The sequence below is a fragment of the Strix uralensis genome, chromosome 2 (genome assembly GCF_047716275.1).
Source record: "Strix uralensis isolate ZFMK-TIS-50842 chromosome 2, bStrUra1, whole genome shotgun sequence".
Classification (NCBI taxonomy): Eukaryota; Metazoa; Chordata; class Aves; order Strigiformes; family Strigidae; genus Strix; species Strix uralensis.
Window position 1 is genome coordinate 5,511,400 of NC_133973.1, and position 20,853 is coordinate 5,532,252.

The following is a 20,853-nucleotide window of genomic DNA, read 5'->3' on the forward strand; positions in this document are numbered from 1 at the left end:
TAACCTAGCACTGACAGATCCCAACTACACCATATCCCTAAGTGCTATGTCAACCCACCTCTTGAACCCCTCCAGGGATGGGGACTCCACCCCTGCCCTGGGCAGCCCATTCCAACGCCTGACTACCCGTTGTGTAAAGAAATACTTCCTAATATCTAGTCTAAACCTTCCCTGGTGCAATTTGAGGCCATTCCCTCCTGTCCTGGCACTTGTTTCTTGGTTCAAGAGACTCATCCCCCCTCTCTGCACCCTCCTTTCAGGGAGTTGTAGAGGGCCATGAGGTCTCCCCTCAGCCTCCTCTTCTCCAGACTAAACCCCCCCAGTTCCCTCAGCCGCTCCCCATCAGACCTGTGCTCCAGACCCTGCAACAGCTTCGTTGCCCTTCTCTGGACACACTCAAGTAATTCAATGTCCTTTTTGTAGTGAGGGGCCCAAAACTGAACACAGTAACCTCCCAAAGGGCTCGATTCCTCCCCATGCCCCCAGGTGTGTTTAAGGACAAGGGGTCTCCCTATAACCCCTATAACACCCTGTAACCTCCTGCCATATCAGAGGGGGTGCCCACCTCCCAGGTGGACCATTACCAAGGCTGGCCCGAGGCCAGGAGGCACGGCTCTCCCATGGCTCACAAATGGAGATGTTTCCACAAGTTCAGCCTCCATCCCTCTGGGAAGTCACCCCTCCGCGGAGGGCAGGAGCCCCTTGGGGTCTCCCCAGCCCCCACCCCACTATTCCGTAAACAGATCCTGCACAACGTTGATAGCAAGCCGAGGCCAATTAGCTCTTATTAGTATGCAACAAAGCAAGCACTAGTGTGGTTGTCGCCGAAAGGCAACAGGCATTTCCAGCCCGGTTCCTGTCTCTCGTGAGAGCTGGCAGGAAAGCTGCTCCATGGCCTGGAGAGCATCCGAGGGGGACTGGTGCTGGGGGGCGTCGCTGCCCTTCAGGGTGAGGCTGGGCAATGGCTGGGGGGACAGACAGCAACATGGGTAAGAAAACACATCCTTAAAATGTGAGGGTCTCTTGAGGGCAGATACTTGTTGGGTTTTGGGGTATTTGTCGTTTTTTCTTTTTTAAGGCCAAAATGCCCAATAATTCCTGTGGATCACTTCAGGAGCAGAATCACAAAATGGTTTGGGTTGGAAATGACTTTCAAAGATCATCTAGCCCAACTGTCCTGCCATGGACAGGAATATCTTCCACCAGACCAGGTTTCTCAAAGCCTCGTCCAACCTGGCCTTGAACACTCCCAGGGAGGGGGCAGCCACAACGTCTCTGGGCAACCTGTGCCAGTGTCTCACCACCCTCACTGTAAAATATTTCTTCTTTATGTCCAACCCAAATCTACCCTCTTTCAGTTTAAAACTGTCACCTCTTGTCCTGTCACCACAGGCCTTGGGAAAAAGCCTTTCTCTGTCTTTCTTATAAGCCCCCTTTAAGTACTGGAAGGCTGCAATAAGGTCTCCCCAGAGCCTTCTCTTCTCCCGGCTGAACAACCCCAACTCCCTCAGCCTTTCTCCACAGGAGAGGTGTTCCATCCCTCTGATCATTTTTGTGGCCTCCTCTGGACCCACTCCAACAGGTCCATGTCTTTCCTGTGCTGAGGATCCCAGAGCTGGATGCAGTACTCCAGGTTGAGTCTCACCAGAGTGGAGTAGAGGGGCAGAATCCCCTCCCTCGACCTGCTGGCCACACTTCTCTTGATGCAGCCCAGGATACGGTTGGCTTTCTGGGTTGCAAGTGCACATTGCCAGCCCATGTCCAATTTTCCACCAGTATCCCCAAGACCTTCTGCACAGGGCTGCTCTCAATCCCTTCATCACCCAAGAGGAGTTAGTTCTCATTTTCTGTGTTTGTCACTCTAGAAACATTACTCTCCTATTTGGGTAATTTCAGAAGAAAATTCAGCTCCTAGAAAGAGGAAGGGAAAGGCTAAGGGCATTAACACCTCCTTGTGCTCCTGTTAGCCTGAACATCCCAGAGGGAAAAGGGAAGCCAGAGAGCGATGCTGACTATAAGTGGAATTTACTGTCATGCGATTTTCAAACAACAGACATGAGGGATCATCATGAGAGCAGTTTCCAACAGCCCGCACACCCTGTGGAAGCAGTCACAGCTTCAGGTAAAGCCCTTGCTCAGCTCGCTGGCTCAGTTTGCCTTGTTCTCCTCTCCTTGCCACCCTTGGTCTCTGTGGTATTACCTCTGCCAGTTGCTTGGGTCATAGTGGCTAGTCTTTGGCCATGACTGAGCATCGGCATGTGCGTGGACATGATCCAACAAGCCTGAAGTTGATAGGAAACAAGTGACTGGACCACAAGAAAAATATTAGCACCATCATCTTCTAATGTAAAAAGGAAGGACAGACTGTTAAAAACAATATTCGGATAAAAGCAATTTGTGGTCATCTCAATGGTTGATCCTCAGGGCTGGAAAACCTGTTTCTTTAGATCCTTCAAGACCCAAGATTACTTATCTACCAATTCTGAGCAACTGTAGACTAACACATAAATATCCCTCAAAAAAGATGCAGCTGATGACATCTAAACGCACATCTTGACTCTCTCAAACTTTCTTCTTCCCTTCAAAACCTTTCTTTTGAAAAAGCAGAGCAAAAGAAATTTAAAGAAGCTGAAAAACTGATGCAGCATGTATGGGCCCAGAGCAGGCAGAATGAACGTTTCACCCCAGCCGGTTCCTTTTGATCTAGCGTTGAAAGAGAAACTTCTTCCCAAAGAATAAGGCGATGTCACAGCTCAGTGAATCAAAAGGTAGAAAACTGAAGACATCAAATCACAGACAACAGAACAATTGCGTTCAGAAATGTGCCTTTCATCAGCCCCGCAATCCTGTCTGGCCATATCAGCCCCGACAGAGAAATGGAACATGTACACCTCTGCAAGGGAAGAGCAGAGCACATCTGGAGCAGCACATCTGTTGGGAAGAACCTCTTGGGAAGATGGCTGTGTGGCCATCTGGGACCCGTGGCTTTGCTGCATGCCAGGGAGGCAGAGAAGAACAACCAGAGGGGAAGGAGCAATGTGCAGAGAGCAGAGCCACTCCTGCTGCCTCGGGAAGGGAGCAGGAGGACCTCGGCTCACCCACGGAGGGTCTGTGCTGCTACTACCACTGCTGAGGGGAGATGGGAGGTCTGCTGGTGGGGACTGGGCCCAGCTAGACAGGACACTGGGCTGCACGCTTAAAACAGCAAGTCGTCCAGATAACTGTCCCAGCGAGATGAACGACACGAGATGGGGTTTTGCAATTCAAAAAACACTGGCACTTCTGAGACAGGCTCCTGCTTTTCCCTTCTGCTCTTCTTGTCCAACAAGATCACTTCTTGTTTGACCTGAGAAACTTGCAATATTGCCAACCCCAAGGCGATCAAAAAAATCACAAGCTAGACTTACTGCAACACCCCCCCCAACGGAGCTAGTTAAAAATCATGAGTAAAAACGCACAGCATATCTGAAGCTTATTTTAATTTATATTTAAAACTTCATCATCTAAGTTTTCACATTTCCCCCTGCAAACACAAAAGGAAAAAGGAAGAAAACCAAGAAACTCTGCTCATCACGTAACCCTGAAACCTGCATTACAAAGCCTCAATCCCTGGGAACGCCGGGGAGTTGCAAAGCCATCACCCTACTTCTCAGCAACCGCACCGCGCTCTTGCTCCATCCCAGTCTTGCCCCTGGGATTTCCAGAGGCACATCCAGGCCTCTCAGATATCTTCATTCCTGGCAAGCAGGCAGTGAGCTCACTGCACAGCCATGTCACAGGGCCCAAATCAGATCATCTTCCCACCCGGGCAGTGTCCCCAGCTACGCTCCTGCTCTGTGCCCCATGCCCAGGGTAGGGGCGATAACTACCAGGAGCTGCAGGATCTTGCTACGTGCAAAGGCAGGAGATGCAGGACAAGCTGCTTCCATCTCCCAAAACACAGGGAGCTCAGCGGGTGGCTCTGAAACTTGAAATTCCATGTTGTCTGCAGCTAGCTGCAATTTTGAAGCCTCCTAACTGTTTCTGATAGCATCTCCCGCAATCACGAAGGCAATCGCTTCTGAATGCTGATCTTACTGATCACCCCAGCGCTACGTGTCTGTCCGCTGCGGGTCCCTCAGCTCGGGAGGCTGGCACGTTTAGCTCTGTCTCTAGTCTTTTTAACTTTTTAAATGCAAGTTAAATACCCACCCGGCTCTTTTCAGTTCTGTGGTTTACGTTTTGAATTTAAAGAAACCTCCATGCAAAAAAAGGAGGTTTGCATGGAGGTTTCATGACTTTTTTGAAACACCACGCGATCCTGCAAGGAGCTGACTCACCCATCTCCCACCAGGGAGCTGATAAGGCTTTCAACTGTCTAATTGCTGTGCAATGATAAGCATGCAAGAAATAGAGACAGACTAGGTTGGAGATGCTTGAAGGAAGGAAAACTGGGAGGAAATACTGAGAGCCCGGGGGAGCTTGCCACAGATGAGACCAACATGACCAGGGCTGATAGGGAGGTGAACCGAATGCCTGGAGCTGCCGCTGAGCAATCCCGTGCCACACAAAGACCCGAGCCCTCCTACATGCCCGGCTGTGGCAGCGACTGAGCAGCACGTGGACGAAAGGAGCATAAACCTCCACATTTCTGCCTCCCCAAAGCAGCTGGGAGCTCAGGGGTTGGGACCCCACCGCCTGTCATGCTGAGTTCATCCCTGTTCGCACCAGACAGCTTGGCAGGGCTCCTCCCACAGTGCCCAGCCACAGCGGGAAACAGCCAGAAACCCCTCAGAAAGCTCCTTCCTGCTGAATTTAAGTTGGTACCTCCAGGTGGAAACCATCCTTTCTGTGGTGAATGAGAGAGGTGGTGGGATCTGTGCTGCAAGACGGCAGCCTCACCCCTCCAGGCTAAGGCGGGCGCAACTCCCCCACCAGAAACGGGGCAGGGGACATGCAGAATCACAGAATCACAGAATCATCAAGGTTGGAAAAGACCTTGAAGATCATCCAGTCCAACCATTAACCTCACACTGACCGTTCTCAACTCCACCAGATCCCTCAGCGCTGGGTCAACCCGACTCTTCAACCCCTCCAGGGATGGGGACTCCACCGCTGCCCTGGGCAGCCCATTCCAATGCCCAACAACCCCTTCTGCAAAGAAATACTTCCTAAGAGCCAGTCTGACCCTGCCCTGGCGCAGCTTGAGGCCATTCCCTCTTGTCCTGGTGCTTGTTCCTTGGTTCAAGAGACCCATCCCCGCTCTCTGCACCCTCCTTTCAGGGAGTTGTAGAGGGCCATGAGGTCTCCCCTCAGCCTCCTCTTCTCCAGACTAAACCCCCCCAGTTCCCTCAGCCGCTCCCCATCAGACCTGTGCTCCAGACCCTTCACCAGCTCCGTTGCCCTTCTCTGGACACGCTCGAGTCATTCAATGGCCTTTTTGTGCCTGAAGCACAACTCTGAGAAGATAAGGTGCTGCTCCTCAGCCCTTTCCCATGCCCAAGCCTCTGCCCTCCAGCTGGAGGTTATGGCACATAACGCCCCAGCAGCTGTGCTGCATGAACAATGAGGCCAAGCAGAGGTTTTCACCACTTTGGGCAAAATCTTGAGGTTTCATTATTCCATAATGACTTCGTCAATCATTTCATTTATTAGGGGCAGACTGCACACGTAGGTGCTGTTCTGCCTCCACAGGGCAACCTCCCCATTTGTCCCCAAGCCCTGGACCAGGAGGGTCCCCATCCCAAGCGCTGGGCGTGTGGCGGATGAGCCCAAAGTGGGGTGGCAGGGGCTGCCTCTCCAGAAACACGCTGCCATTTCCACGCTGAACAGCACCTTCATCACAAAGAGGTGGAAACGGCTGGGGCTGGTTGCAGGGCCAAACTGCACAGTGCCCTGTGCCTATAGAAACACAGCTCCAGCCCGCCGCGCTGCCAGGCACACCCAGGGAGAAGAAACGTTGGAGGCATGCAAAAATCCCCAAGCATCTGCTTCGCATTTTGCCATCCCTGCATCCCAGGCAGCTGCTGTGGGGCAAGCAGCGAGCCCCCATCTGTGGGGCTGGTCCATCCTGGATCCCTGCCCCAGGGATTGCTCCCGCATCCCTGCCCCAGGGAGGCAGGCACCTTGTCACAGGACAAGGATGCTGCAGGCCACCCCGCTGCGACTTGAACTTGCCCCCTGGGACGCTGATTCAAGGCGCTGTGACAGTGTCCTGGTGCAGCATCGACAGGTCTCAGTGCTCAGGGCCTGGGGTCCCTGCCCATCCATGTTGCTTCTGTTGCCTATATCGTCCTCTCCTGCTTCCACCCGTCCGCGGACACAATCTCCTTCAAAAAACCACCTTTCTCCAGGCCATTCCCATCAAATACTGCTACTTTCTGCTCTGTGCATGTGCCCCAACGCGCTGCTCTGAGGCATGGCTCAGCCCCGAGCGCTGCCGCTGGCATCTCCAGCATCCCTCGCACCCATCAGCTCCCTCTGCCTTCGGGGTGTTTGCACCAACCCGACGAACTGCAACACGCTAAACAGCCTTACGGGAAGGTGTAGCCTGCAATTTTTTCCCTCTTAACTGTACCATCTTCAGAGAGCCACCATGAATATGAGGTAAAAAAGCCTGATGATTTAGTATTTTGATTTACAAGAGAGATCTACCTTGTGGTTGAGGTGTGTATGACTTAATTAAAAAGCAGGGGCTCACCCCCACTGAAGCTGTTCGCTGCTGAGCTATCAAACGCAGAGGAGGAAGAGGCCACAGAGGGAATATTTTCATATAGTTACATTTCAGATGGAGCCTATGCCCTCAAGAGCTCTCCCTTTCCAAAGCTGGCAGAAAGCTACAGCTGCTCTTTCATGCAACCAGACACCGGCCCCTCACAGCACCCGCACACCCACAAAAGCAGGGCTAGGAGACAGCCAGGTCGCAAAGCCGGACGGCCACAAGCAAGGGGACAGCTGCTAACACTGAAAAGGTCGGCATATTTTTTCTTTCTTTTTTTTTCTTTTAAATCCAGCAGGATTTTGCAAATCGGGCGACATATTGTGTCCCCAAAAGAGGAGGCAGAATGGGAACGCCGCAGCTCTTTCGCCTGTCCAAGCAGCAGGGAGTATTTCCCCCTAGGAGACAGATTTGGCTCAAGGCTCTGAAAGCTGGAGATGTCCACAGCTCACGTAGCTCACCTCCCGGGTACTGCGGGCTGCCAAACTGCACCCAGCGGTCCCCTGCTGAGGCTTCTCATCCCTTTGCTGGGTAAAGCAACCACCCCATCAAGGGACAGGGCCACATCAAGGTTTCCACAAGTTTGCCAGCCAGGGCTCCCTGCAGATGGAGGCCGAGGCTTGCTCAGGGGTTGAGGGGTGCAGCTCCAGAACTGGAGACACAACTGAGTCCGGGTGGAAAGTGCTACTTGTAAACTGTGCAAGCAGAGGGGCCTGCCCCAAGAGCCGTACGCAATGCCCCGGCACCAGGTGGGCGAGGCTACATGGCAGACACATCAAGGATGCATAAGGAATGCCAGCTGCAACTCAACGCTGACAGCTCCCGGTTACCAGGGATCCGGTTTCCTTGGCCTCCTCCCTGCCCCTCTCAGGCTGCAGAGCATCTGTGGGGCAGCGGAAAATCCAGGTCTGGGTGAGGGCACCATGAGTCGCCCTCCCTGAGACATGCCTGAGCCCCGGGGAGGTGCGTGATGCTCAACTCCGGCAGCTGAAGAGGAGTGAACCTGCCGGGTCCTGGAGAGCTTCCTGGGGGGCTCTCACCCCTAGCAAGCATGGGCAGGACCGTGGATCCCAAACTGAAGGGGCACACGGGTCCCTCTCTCTCCATCTCCCCCAAAGGGTTGCACCGCGGGGTTGGTTGCAACCTTTCTTCCCCCCAAATCAAACTCTGCGACGCATGCAGCTTGCCCAAGGAGCAGAAGTCTCCTTAGAACAAACCAACCAGCGCTGCAACTTCACATCTTTGCCTCCTGCAAGACGGCCCTTTTCTATCGCAAAGTGCTGGCAGGATCCCATTCCCATTCCCATTCCCATTCCCATTCCCATTCCCACTCTACGGCGCTGCTGGGAGCGTTTGGGACGGTATTTTCTAGAGAGCTACAGAACACGGGCACAAGACCATTTCGAGCTCGGGGGTGCACTGCGGGCACCGCCAAGCCAGCGCACGGCAAACAGGGAGCCCTCTGTCCCCCAGATGGGACCCCAACCCTGGCCTGCCTGCCGCCGCTGACCCCCGCCACGGAGCAGAGGTGCTCGGGGTGCTGCCACGCTCTCCCTTCCCCCCCCCGGCAACTGCCAGCCCAGTCCCATGGCCTCGCTGCGGTGGGGGTCTCGCAGGGCTGCACCCCCGGCACCCCGCTTCACCGTGGGGGTGGGGGGCACGGCGAGCAAAACACCCCAAACCCAAGAGCACCGTGGGGGTAACGGCGCCCCTCGCCTCAGCCGCCCCGCTCCCGGCGCGGCGGGGAGCCCCATCCGCGGCTGCCGGCCCCCCCAAACTCCCCCAGCGGCCGCCCCAGCGGGGCCCCAGACCCACCTGCGGGGACGGCAGCCGGTCCCGGGGTGCGAAGCGGCGGGGCTGGCGGCTGCTCCCTCAGCGGCCGGGGCGGGGCGGGCCGGGGCGGGCCGCGGAACTGCCCCCGCCGCCGGGGGACGCGGAGCTCCGCGCCCGCTGCCGCCCCTCAGCGCTCCGGCCCGGCGGAGGCGGGCGGCGGGGAGGGGCCGGGGCCGCCCCGCTCCTCCCGCCCGTCCCGGCCCCCCCTTTTCCGTCTGACCCGGGACAACAAAAGTTTCCAGCCCCATCTCCCGTCCCGGCCCCGCTGCTGCAGGTGGGGACGCGGCCCGGCCGGTGAGAAGCCGCCTCGGTTGGGCCCTGCCTGCAGCTGAGGCAGCACAAAAACCCCACGGCTGTGGCCAAACCGGCCGGAGAAGGTGAGTAAACGGCCTGTGCTCTGCTTGTGCAGCCCCATGGCTAGTGGTAGCCAACGTGACTACTGCAATAGGTATGTCTGCCGGAGCAACACTCAGTGTCATGCGGCCTCACCCACCGCCGCTCTCGGCATCCCCATGCTGCCCGTTTCCCCCTCCTGCCTCCCACAGCCCTGACGCCCTCGTCGACTTCTTGCTCTCACATCCACACAATTTTACTGGATTTTTCTTCCCCAGCTCCAAAAGCCAAACGCTCTTCTCTCCTGCCAGCACCCAAGTTCCTCTCCCAGCCCGCAGCAAAGCGCCAGGCGCTACTGGAAAGGGCTGTTTGCAGGAAGGCCGTGCAGGTTTTCTCTCTTCATACACTTCTTTTAACCTCATTCTATGACTCTGCCAGGCCTCGGCATGAACAGTGCTAATTTTTCGCTCCTGCCCGTTCCCAAACCTGCAGAGCCGTGGGCCAGACGCAGCCTTGGTCCGAACGGGAGCGGAGAGGTTTGCACAGCCCCGTTAGGCACGCTGTGCCACGCAGCGCTGTCGTAAACACAGGGACCCGTTAGTTCCCCGGCCCAGTAAAAGCATCCAGTTTGCAGCCACCGGTTCTGGAAGCAGCTCCCACCCCTTTTTACTGGATTTGACTGATGTCCCGGATGAGAAATTGGGGAAGCTGCAGTAGGACCATTCCATTCTCTTTTCCCATCTTCTTTCGAGGGAAAATGGAGGGATTTGCCTTTCCCCAGGGAGTGTAACACACCACCCTCCAGAAAGCATTTTCAAGGTGTTGGGGGTCAGGCCTGGACCTGGAGGAGCTGCTGGTGGGGCAGAGGGTCATGTCCGGAGCAGGTGACGAAGCTAGGAGCCTTCTTACTGCCACGTTCAAACGAGAATGAAAAAGCCCCTTGGAAAGCCCAAAGGTCCAGCAGTCTGGCAGCTGGAGACCCTCACACACATTAATTCTATATTTTGGCACTGAAAGCAGCACCTTGTTTTGCAGAGGCGCAGAGCATCTGCAGCTCACAGCGGCTGCGATGAAGGTCCCTCATGTCTCAGTATCTCTGTAAATCTGATCTCTCTTAAAACATGCAGGCTCTTAGACTGGACTTACCAAGCTGGTCTCCACCTCTGTAACACCAGGATCACAACCCAAAATGTCTCACAGCGGGGAGGGAGGGGAGAGGAGCGGGAACGTGACTGTTCACACAGCAACAGGAGCTGATGCCTTATTTCTGGTTCCTCCCAATGCTGACAGAAAGCGCTCGTGTTGCCCCACTGACTCATGCTTTTACTAAGCTCCTTGTAAACAGTGATAACAAGAAATCGCCACTTCGTGTGTGCTCCGGTTTTGCTCCTGGGCTTAGCTTTCAAAAGAATCAAAGCTCGGAGAGGGGAGGGGGGGGTATTGACATTTCCGCGGCAACTGTTACAGATGCGTGCACGTGCGTCACCTCTTATTCCTCACCCAGCAGAAGCAGGACCGTGGTCTTATCCCGGCGAGCTCTGCAGCCCTCCGAGGATGGGGCGTCCCTCCGGTTGTCACTTGGCATTGTCAAACAACAGGCGGCTGCAGCCAGGATGTTAGGGACGTCTGTGTGCCTTGTCTGGAGGCAGGAAAGCGTGTTCTGTGCTACAGGTACGCACCAAGGAAGGATTTGTGCTGCTGGGCAGGCAGGAACAGGTGTCTGGAGGGGCAGGGGTGTGGGCAGAAAGTCCATACTTAAGGTAAATTGCGTTATCTCTGTAGGGACAAGGCCCCTTTCATCCCAAAGGATCCTGCTGTGCCTAGAGAGCAGTCAGTAACCCCATGTTGGGAACACATCACCACACAGAATCTCAGAATCACACAATTGGTAGAAATATTTGCAGTCTGGAAGTTTCCTTGGGCGTTTTGTTGGGGCGGGTGGAGGGAAAGACCTCATCTGTATGCTTTTAAATCAATAGGAGGGGGGGAAAGCCTGCCTCGTTAGCATTCCTTGGTACGCCACTCAGTTTTGTACACTCCTGTTGAAGTCCACCCTCCAGGTATTTCATTTTGTTTCAGTCAGAAAAAGGTCCTAGTAAACTGGCGGTGGGGGCAGGGTGAGTAAAGTATGTAAAGAATCATCTCAGTTGGAAAAGCCCTTGAAGATCCTCCAGTCCGACCATTAACCTCACACTGACCGTTCTCAACTCCACCAGATCCCTCAGCGCTGGGTCAACCCGACTCTTCAACCCCTCCAGGGATGGGGACTCCCCCCCTGCCCTGGGCAGCCCATTCCAACGCCCAACAACCCCTTCTGCAAAGAAATATTTCCTAAGAGCCAGTCTGACCCTGCGCTGGCACAACTTGAGGCCATTCCCACACCAGGGTGTAACTGGAGCTTAGCAGTGGTGTGGCTCAGCCCAGGGCTGGCTCCTAGGAAAGGAAAGCAAGAGCTGAACTCAGTTGAAATTGCTGAGGTAGGTGGGATGAGGTTTTCTCCAGCTGTTTTCCACAGCTTGGCTCAGTCCCTTGTCTTTTGAAACATCTTGTTGAAAACTTAGACTGCAGAGCTACCCAGAGGGGTTCAGTGTCCATCACAACGCTGCCCAATAGGAAGGATAAACCACCTGCTCACACCTTTTCACTGCTCCTCTGGCTCTTCATCCCCTGCACCTCGTTCATCCTGTGCAGAGCTATTTACACGTTACAGCTGTTGGGTCCTCCCTGGGAGCTGTGGCTGACTGAGACACAGCACCTCCTTTTGGAGGTATGGCCCATGCCATTCGCTCCAAGATGCGTACAACGCTTTTATATTTACTTCAAGTTTACTGTTGAAAAAAGTGGGCTCAGAGCCAATTTTTGTGGAATGAGAGCCCCTACTTGCCAGTCATTAGCAGTAACACCTCTCTTTGGGCTCTGGCAAGTAGCAGGGTTTCAGCCCATTTAAGACATTTGCATTGCCCATCCTCAAGGGTTCACATTCAACCAGAGCGTCGCACAGAGCAATATCAACACCAGCCTCTGTTTTAACTAGGGCTTTTGGTCATCTGCTAAACTCTTCTTAAGCAACTCCCTTTTCAGTCAAATTTCACTAAATTTGTCTAAGTTTTCTTCAGGATGGACTGCAAGTTGCATTTTCTTCAGCTTGAGGAAAATCAGTCTCTTTGAAAATCCAGATTCATGTATGACTACCTACCGTTGTCCTGACTTTGCTCACATTGATTGTAATGAGGCAACTAACTGCTGGTAGCTCAGCGATGAATTCTTCTTTACCCATCACCATGAATCTGAAAGGGAGACAGCGTGTGCTGGATGGATGCATCCTCTGCTGGGAAATTATCATCCAGCACACTTAGAAACTCTCATGAGACTTGGCTGTGGCCTGCAGGCAATCTCCACAGATGTGTCCTAGAATCAAATTCTCTATGCAAATATCGTTTTCTTTTCACATGTTGCAAATAAGTCTGTAGAGAGACATCCGTCCTGGGCCTCGTTTGATGAGGTAGTCGGTTATACACGCAGGCATGCACAGAGTACTCCCTCTTGGGCTTTACTAATTAGCGTGTTGATCTACATACAGTCTGCTCCAAGTTACTCCTCATTCTAAAACAGGTAATGTTGCCATTAGCATAAAGCACCACCCTTATCTCTTTCACTTGCTATCTTCTTTCTCAGCATGTGGTAGCCAGCAGTTGTAACATCTCCATTAAAGAAACATCTGGCCACACGTAAGCAATGCCAGTTTTGTCCAATTAATTCTCCAAAGTGAAACTTTTTTGCTTTTTCCTCTTATTGACAAAGTTTCTTATTCTAGAATTCAAACAACCGCTTATTTTCTTTTTACATACCAGCTTAGTCCACGGTCCCTTGAGTTTAAGTTGTTGAAGCTTTTGCCCTTTTGAAGATTCTCTTTGCAGGGTCCATTGAAAACGTCCTGCCTTTTCCAGCCCGTTCCCAGGCTGCGAGGCTGGGCTTTGGACAGGCAGGCCATCCCATAGCACCCCTTCGTCCCCATGGAGCAGGGCTGAGTGCCCCACACAGTGCAGCCTCTGAGCAAACACCCGCCACTGCTTCAACCTCCAGGACCTTCTATCCTCTCCTCCAGCTTGCAGGAACAGGACCTTTGAGATGACTAATTGGACTTTCTTCTATTTTTCTGAGCTTCCTGAAGTCTTGAATAATCTTTTGCTATTCCCACACCATCCTCTTGGCTTCGTGACCCTTCCTAAATGGTCTTTTCTTAACCCCTCTTCCTTCTCCTTAATGGAAGCTGCCCTTTATAAGTGCAAGAGGCAACGGGGGACACGTGTGGGCTACTCTTGTAAACTAAGCCAAAGAGCTGCACTCGGGGAGGTTCCCACTGCTTGCTCCATTCCTCCCAATATGTCCTGGAAGACTGTCCATTCAGATGGTGAAATCTCTGCCAAGAGAAGTTAGGTGCAGCTAAGGAACAGCAGTACGGACCAGGTCATGTTCCCTTTCAAGTCTATTTTCTATGCTTCCATGAACTGCTTTAGGATGACTTTGTAATTCATTCCTGCCATGGCAAATTATTAGGCCAGCTAGTGCTGCTCCATCCAGGGCAAGGAAAAAAACCCGCTTTCTTTGAGACACATGCCCTACAACTTCCCAGATTTGAAATAATCTCTCAGAAAGATGATCTTACAATCTTTGTATGGTTGATACGAACCCCACTGTTGCTAGGTGGACAAGCCAAGATCTTAGGAATGACCCCAGTGATGACAAGAACAGGAAAAAGTGGGGAGAACCAGAGGAATCCAAGGAAAGACTTTAAGAATAGGGTGGAAGAAAAGCACCAGCTAGTGGCATGAGACCCATATCTTCTTGTAAGCAAAACCTATAGCACTTAGAACATGTCTAAGGCAGGAACGTCAGCTCCAGTGTGGTTTCCACTATGCTTAGAACTGAAGCTCACTCCCACTGGTGAAAATTGGTTTGCTAGCAACACCCTGCTCACCCTGCCTGTCTCTTATGCAAAATAAGGCTAATCCGAGATTCATCTGACAGAGGGGCAGGTCAGAAAGTCATGAAAGGCTTGGGCCTGAGACCTGACCTCTTTCCAGCCACTGTTTGGCTAGTTCCCTGTAAGAAAGGAGCTGGTGCTTGCTGCCGGTGGAAAGACTGGTCTACAGCTTTCCCTGATACTTTCTGCTCCACCTGTTAAGCAGATCCATGGGGTATTAAAAACTTTTTGCACCCTGCCAGCAGCAACGCTGGGTGGGGATCAGCCTGCCTGCAGATGGGGCAAGGGCAGCTGGATGAAGCAAATCCTCTGTCGGTCTGTTGGATGTGGGAGAGAGGTTGCCAACCTTTTGTAAGTTGGTTTCCCACATGCCTTCTAATTATTATTTTTTTTGGGTGGCATCAAGGGGAAAACATGAGGTTATGAATTAGGTACTGTGTCAGGCCAAAAGGGAGCCAGAGGAGGGTTTCTGAGAAAACAGCAGACTGACCCTACGCCACAATGTGTAGCCAGCCCATAAGGGAATCAAGGGAGGCTGTGATCAAGCTTTCTGGTGGAGGAGGCACCAAGCACCTCTCTGACCCTGTCAAACAAGGATGTTCAAACAGATTTAGTCCTAGGACTCTGAGGCAAACAATTGCCTCATCTTTGATGAGATCCTTTCCAACCAATTAGGACCATTAGAGTGATATCCTAAGGGAACTAGGCTTATTCAGTGCATGTGTTTGCCTGTTCAGTGTCCCCTCTTCACCAACAATTTTTAAAACATCTGGCAAATTACAACAAATTTAACAGTGGGCTGTGAACCTCAAAGCTATTAAGTTTCTACAAGTTCCAGTGGATGGTCGGAGGAGAGAGAAACCTGGTGAATTGTTCCCTCTCCCACTCCTGCGCAGGGAAGGAGCACGTGCACAGCTTTTATTAGACATCAGCAAATCCCTCTCACAGGGATAGGATCAGGCAGAATCACACCTTATGGCAAACCAGACGGTCTGATGGTGGGAACACAGGGCATCCTTGATTGAGCTGCCCACAGAATGACGTGTTTTCTTTACCATAATATAGAAAACAGGGGAAAAAAAAAACCAAAGAACCACATGTTTTTCTGCTTGTTGCTTTTCTACTCGTATTTTCCATTGGAAACTTGGTTTTCATCAGTCCCCATTTTTGGTGAATGGATGACTAGTGTCCTCCAAAGATTAGGTGGTGCTTCAGCAAAAGACCATGCCTGGGTGCCACACCGACACTTCAGAGCGAGTACAGAGGACAGAGCTCCTGAGGGACCAGCTGGGGTTTGCCCAAGCCCGAGTGCATGCAGACACAGGATACCAAGAGTTTAGCTAATTTTAGGTAAGGGACTGGTCAAGCTAGATGCAGTCAATAAGCCTGCCCTCTCCTTCCTTTCATACTGAGTCTTAGTGTAGGATTTTTATTAAAGGTTTAGCATGACCTGGAACCCAGGGGAAGCATTCGGCTTCTTTGATGTTAATCTGAACCACCAAACCTTTTAAGGTTCACTTAGTGCTGCCAGCAACACCCAACCCCAGCAGTGATTAGTGGTCTCCTGGGAGGTATCTCAGCCTCTGAGGATTTGACAGGGAAACAATAAAGTCTACAGTGGAGCTGAGTTTCAGCTGTGCCCGTCTGCTAAATAACAGGTGGTAAGTGATAGTTTCCTTCAATTGTAGCAGTTCGTGACTGCTCATGAAGTCATATAATGATCTCACCTCAGTTATTCACCATGTTCTTTCTTCTACCTGGCACAGTGAAGATGTTTTTCTTTCTAACAATAGAGAATAAAAACAAAAACAAACGCCTTTCTATTAATGCAGATCTAACACACACGCAGTGCGCACAGAAGCATCCCTTGTTTCTGGCTCTACCTGCCCCATCTGAAGCATTTTTCCTTGTAGGAGTTGGAAAGACAGGCCACCACCTTCCTTTTAAGGTGGTCCTTTGTCACAGCAGGGGCCTGGGACTTGTCTCCTTGGCTGCTAAGCACGCTACTGCCAGGCAAGGACTGCACATCCCCATTTCCAGATCCTGAGAGTCAAGGAAAACCCTTGCTCATGGCAGTCCTTAGAGACAAAGACTGAGACTTCAGTCTGAACCTGAGACTGACAACCATATGGAGCAGAGAGCAATGTTCACTGCTCAGCGTTTGCTCCTGAGGCTGGTGGGAGCATGTTACTGTGTCCAGTTTTGGGCCCCTCACTCCAAAAAGGCCATTGAATGACTCGAGCGTGTCCAGAGAAGGGCAACAAAGCTGGTGCAGGGTCTGGAGCACAGGTCTGATGGGGAGCGGCTGAGGGAACTGGGGGGGTTTAGTCTGGAGAAGAGGAGGCTGAGGGGAGACCTCATCGCCCTCTACAACTCCCTGAAAGGAGGGTGCAGAGAGGTGGGGGTGAGTCTCTTGAACCAAGGAACAAGCGCCAGGACAAGAGGGAATGGCCTCAAGCTGCGCCAGGGCAGGGTCAGACTGGCTCTTAGGAAGTATTTCTTTGCAGAAGGGGTTGTTGGGCGTTGGAATGGGCTGCCCAGGGCAGGGGGGTAGTCCCCATCCCTGGAGGGGTTGAAGAGTCAGGTTGACCCAGCGCTGAGGGATCTGGTGGAGTTGGGAACGGTCAGTGTGAGGTTCATGGTTGGACTGGAGGATCTTCAAGGTCTTTTCCAACCTTTATGATTCTGTGACTCTGTGATTCTGTGAATGAGGAGGCTCCCATGTCCACCAGAGCCGGCTCTTGGGTGAATTGGCCATCCTGGAGCAGAAACCAGCAGGCTGCGTCCTTACCCATCCCCACAGGGACAGCTACAGAGTGCTGGGGGCAGCGGTTTAAGAAGGTGTTTCTGGGCTCACTAGGAGGAAGAAGAGGAGGTAAGAAAAAGTAAGGACAGAAGGAAGAAAGGCCACCAACCACTTGCACAATCACTGCGAAAAAGCAGGTCCATGTGAGTGGAGATCCTTGGCAGAGTGGATGTGTGTGATGACTGCTAAAGAAAGGACTGCAACATGAGGAAAGGAAGGGAAAAGGAGTACAAGGGGTCATGGAAAAATCCTTATGCAAAATAGAGAACAACGAGAGAAGCAAGGGGTGCTGTGTGGAGGCAAATAGGTGTAAAGATAGTAAGGCAGAAAAGCTGAATCAATCTGGTAAATCAATGCAAAGCCTTGACTTTCACAAGGATGGCGCTGTTAACTTCAGAGACAAAGGCAGAATGGGTTATGAGAAACAGGGTCAGAAAATGGAAGTTACCACCATCCACGTTTTGATATCTGTAATATCAAGAATAATTCTAGTAAACTTGAGTTCAAGGAAGGAACCGGGAGAGGTGGGAAGGTAAAAAGAGGACTAGTATCTCTGAAGGAACATGCCCCTGGAAGCAAATATCTCTAAGGAATCTGCCAAGTCAGGAGAAGACCACTATGGCCAAAGAGCAGCAAGTGCAGAGATGGTGAGTAGCATGGAGAGGGAAAGGCAGCTGAAGGGAGGGTTGCTGTGGCGTTCCTCTATGCCCAGGATATAATATTCATTTATGGCATCCACACAAAATGTTGGACAATGAACTTACATGGTGGGGAGGGCAAGCACATCCTGCAGAAATAACAGGTTGAGGGTTAGTACTTGAGTAACAGTGGCTGAATGACGTTAAACACTACCGGTTTTAAGGTGCATACTTGAAGATAGGTCGCAGCGTTGCTGTAAGCCAGGAGTTCGTCAGCTGAAGGTAGCAAAGAAAGTGGAGCAGGAACAGGAGGACGAGTGATGACTGAGAAACAAGGCAAATGCAAGCCTGGCATGCAAGGAAAGAATTGTTTCTTACTCTTTGCAAAAGCTGGCACAAACAAATTTTAGAAGCAGAACTACTGTTTCAAGTGCAGCTTTGCAGCAGCTTTCCATGGATGCTCAACACCCAATTCATCAACCGCTTAAGTACGTCTTATCTTTGATAGGCGCTGATCTAAATATGCTTACATTTTACACCTAAAATACAAGTCATACGATAGATTTTCCATGGCCTTTAAAGTTATTTTGAGTCAAGGACATGTACCTCAAAATTCACAGATCTCTAGGACAGAATTTTTAACTAAGCTTTGAAGCACTTTCATAAATAAGCCCACTGCTTTGTTGGCACTAAGAAACTCAAAGCAGTGAGTGCAGATTTCTTTACCCCAATATTTAGAAACTGAGATGGAAAAATATTTTACAACCCACAACAGTTTTTGCCTGCTGTCATTTAAAAGCATTATAATCACAGACTTAATAGAGTGACACGCACCAGCTCTGACGCTGTGAACTCCTCAGTTTCTCTGAAGCCATTCATCGTGGGCTGCTTTAGAAATAAAAGAAACACACCTTTTTTTTTTTTCTTAAAAAAGGAGAAAAGGATGCCTTTGAAAGAGTTTATGACTAGATGTTTACCAATGAAATTTACATAGAGATGACACTTATCACTGAATAAAAGATCATGAAGACAAAACATTTGTCAGCTTTTTTCTCCCTGGAGAACTATGAAGAAAGTTCATGACAAAAGCAACAGGACTTTCAAGTTTGAAAAGGTTGTTTCTGTAAAAGGAAAGGGGAGAGGAGAAGAGAAAGTCATTGCTGAAATGGTTGAGCTGCCATGTAAAATTCAACAGTCAGGTGGAAATCTCTCAGATCTGGGATGTTCAGGCACGTTGTGACAAGGAGAAAACATGAGCAACGGAGGATTTTTTTATCACTCTTAACCAGAAGTTCCAGCGTTGATGTCTTCTCATAAAAGACCAACTCAGCTTCTGCAATGGTTAGTTAAACCCAAGGGTGACCCAGGTTTCTGGGAAGTAGGCTTGGGAAAATACATTATCCTGGCACTTGGAGCAGTAGCAAAGTCTTTTCAAATCCCATTTCAGCTTTTCTGTTGCCATGCTCTGGACTTCAGGAATTAATGCACTACATGAACAAAGTTACCAGGACTACAGCTGTTACAGTTTTCTGGAGAGCCTCTGGAAGGATGAAAAGGTTTTCCATTAGTGACAGACCAGCCATCACCTTAACCATTATGAGAACCATGAACCTCTTCATCATCCCAGGTATTACTGGAAGATTCATCTGTCAGTGCAGTCATATGATCAATAACTATTTGTGAGGCATATTTCCATATTTCTAACTCACTATATCCCTATCCATGCAAAAAGCAACATCTGTTACCTTTACACATGATGAAGTATGATCTGCCTCTATCCATAGGCCCTGTATCACACCACCGTTGCTACTTATGTCAGAGCAGAGCAGATATGCCTCAGTTTGTCATGTCAAAGTATCATTAGGCTTCACCTTTACCCCCAGAAAGCTGGGGACTACACTATTATAGTTTAAAAAAAGCATCAGGTGAGACTTACCCTTGCTAGACACTTGTGATATATGGGATGGTATAGAAGGCATATTCCATAAATTTGTTGAAAAGCTACAGCTTATCTGAAGAGGGACTGGAGTTCAAAAAATCCCATTAGGGAGGATGTTCCCTCCTCACTCCTCTGTTACAGAAGCCCCCTTTAGATGCCGTGACGTGTGGCACAGATCACCACCTTGCGTTGTACTTTTGTCAGGAGACCACAAAGGATGTTGGAAGGTGTTCTCTGTCAGGAGACCCTTGGTTTGGAAGCTGGTATTGGGTTTGAGGAATTATCCTGGGGTCTGTGTTGCTTCAACCATAAGAGCAACCCCCACAAACCTTAGGCAACCCGTAGCGTGACACAACAGTGACCCTTTTGCCACACATTCACCTTGGAGGGCCAGATCTGTGACTGTGGGAGCAGAACCCAGAGCAGAAGGACGCAGCAGCTGGGGAACCTCTTTCTTCAGGAGAAACAGCCTTTTGGATGCAAAAGCTCAACTGTGTAACGGCAAAGACACTTGCCATTTCCTGAGCCTAGGAAGCACCTTACATGAGCCTCTCTTGGGTTTGTGTGCACCGCTCAGCCAGGGCTGTGCCTCCCCCGGCCCACGTAGCGATGTGTTCACTTTTAACATCCTCGCTAGCAGCCCAGTCAGCTCTCAGGAGAGCTTGTTTTTGGGACAGCCACCCACACCACCAGCAGTAACTACAGTAACTCCCCCTCCCCCTGCACATTGCACATGCATTTTTCCGCACTCTCTGTTGACGGAGGACAAACCCTGCTAATCCCCTGCTGTGCAAATGGCATTGCATGGGGGCATTTATGTGCAACTAGTGCAGGTAAACAAGCACAATCTCAGGCTCCTCCTTGCCACGGGAACGCGCTGGCCATGGGAGACGCCCTGCTTGCCTTTGCCCTCTTTCCCAGGGGGAATTCACTAGCCACAATCCCCTGCTTGAAGTGGGGAACATAGGAGCAGGAATACACCCCATCAGGCCTTTGCCAGCCTCTATTAATGCAGGTCAAACTTACAGCAATAAACCACAGCAGACACATACTTTCAAACTCCACATGAATAGGGGAAGATGCCCACGGCCCTTTAACAAGAGATGGAGAAGCAAACAAGATTCTCCTGGACACGCTCCACGGCAGTTTTCTTCCTCGTGGTCCAGAGTCATAGAGACCTCAGAGTGCGAGGCTGAAAATACTCACTGCCATGACAAGCCTGGAGTACGCCAGCTGGCACCATTTGATCAAGGAAAGTTTTTGCTTCCTAAGACCATTCTTCTCCCCTCCACATACACACCAAAAAAAATTTGCTTTCCTATAAGCACTACGAGGTGTTTCTAGGCAGGATGCTTGGAGGGCTGTGCTTTGCACCAGGGACGAGCCGTGCCCAGGTGCCCAGGCTTTCAGGGTGGGCTTTCCCTACAAACCATGGCAAAGGATCATCTCTGAACAGGTTTTCAAAGTGCAAGGCAGCCAGATGGGGTTGCAAGTTGTGAAAGACCGACGAAGTTTCAGACATTCCTGGACCGTTTCAAAACGTGTTTTGACGCGCCCAGTCACATGGGGTTTTTTGCAAGGCCTTTTGTGATTATATCTCTCAGTAGAAGACGCACGACTGCT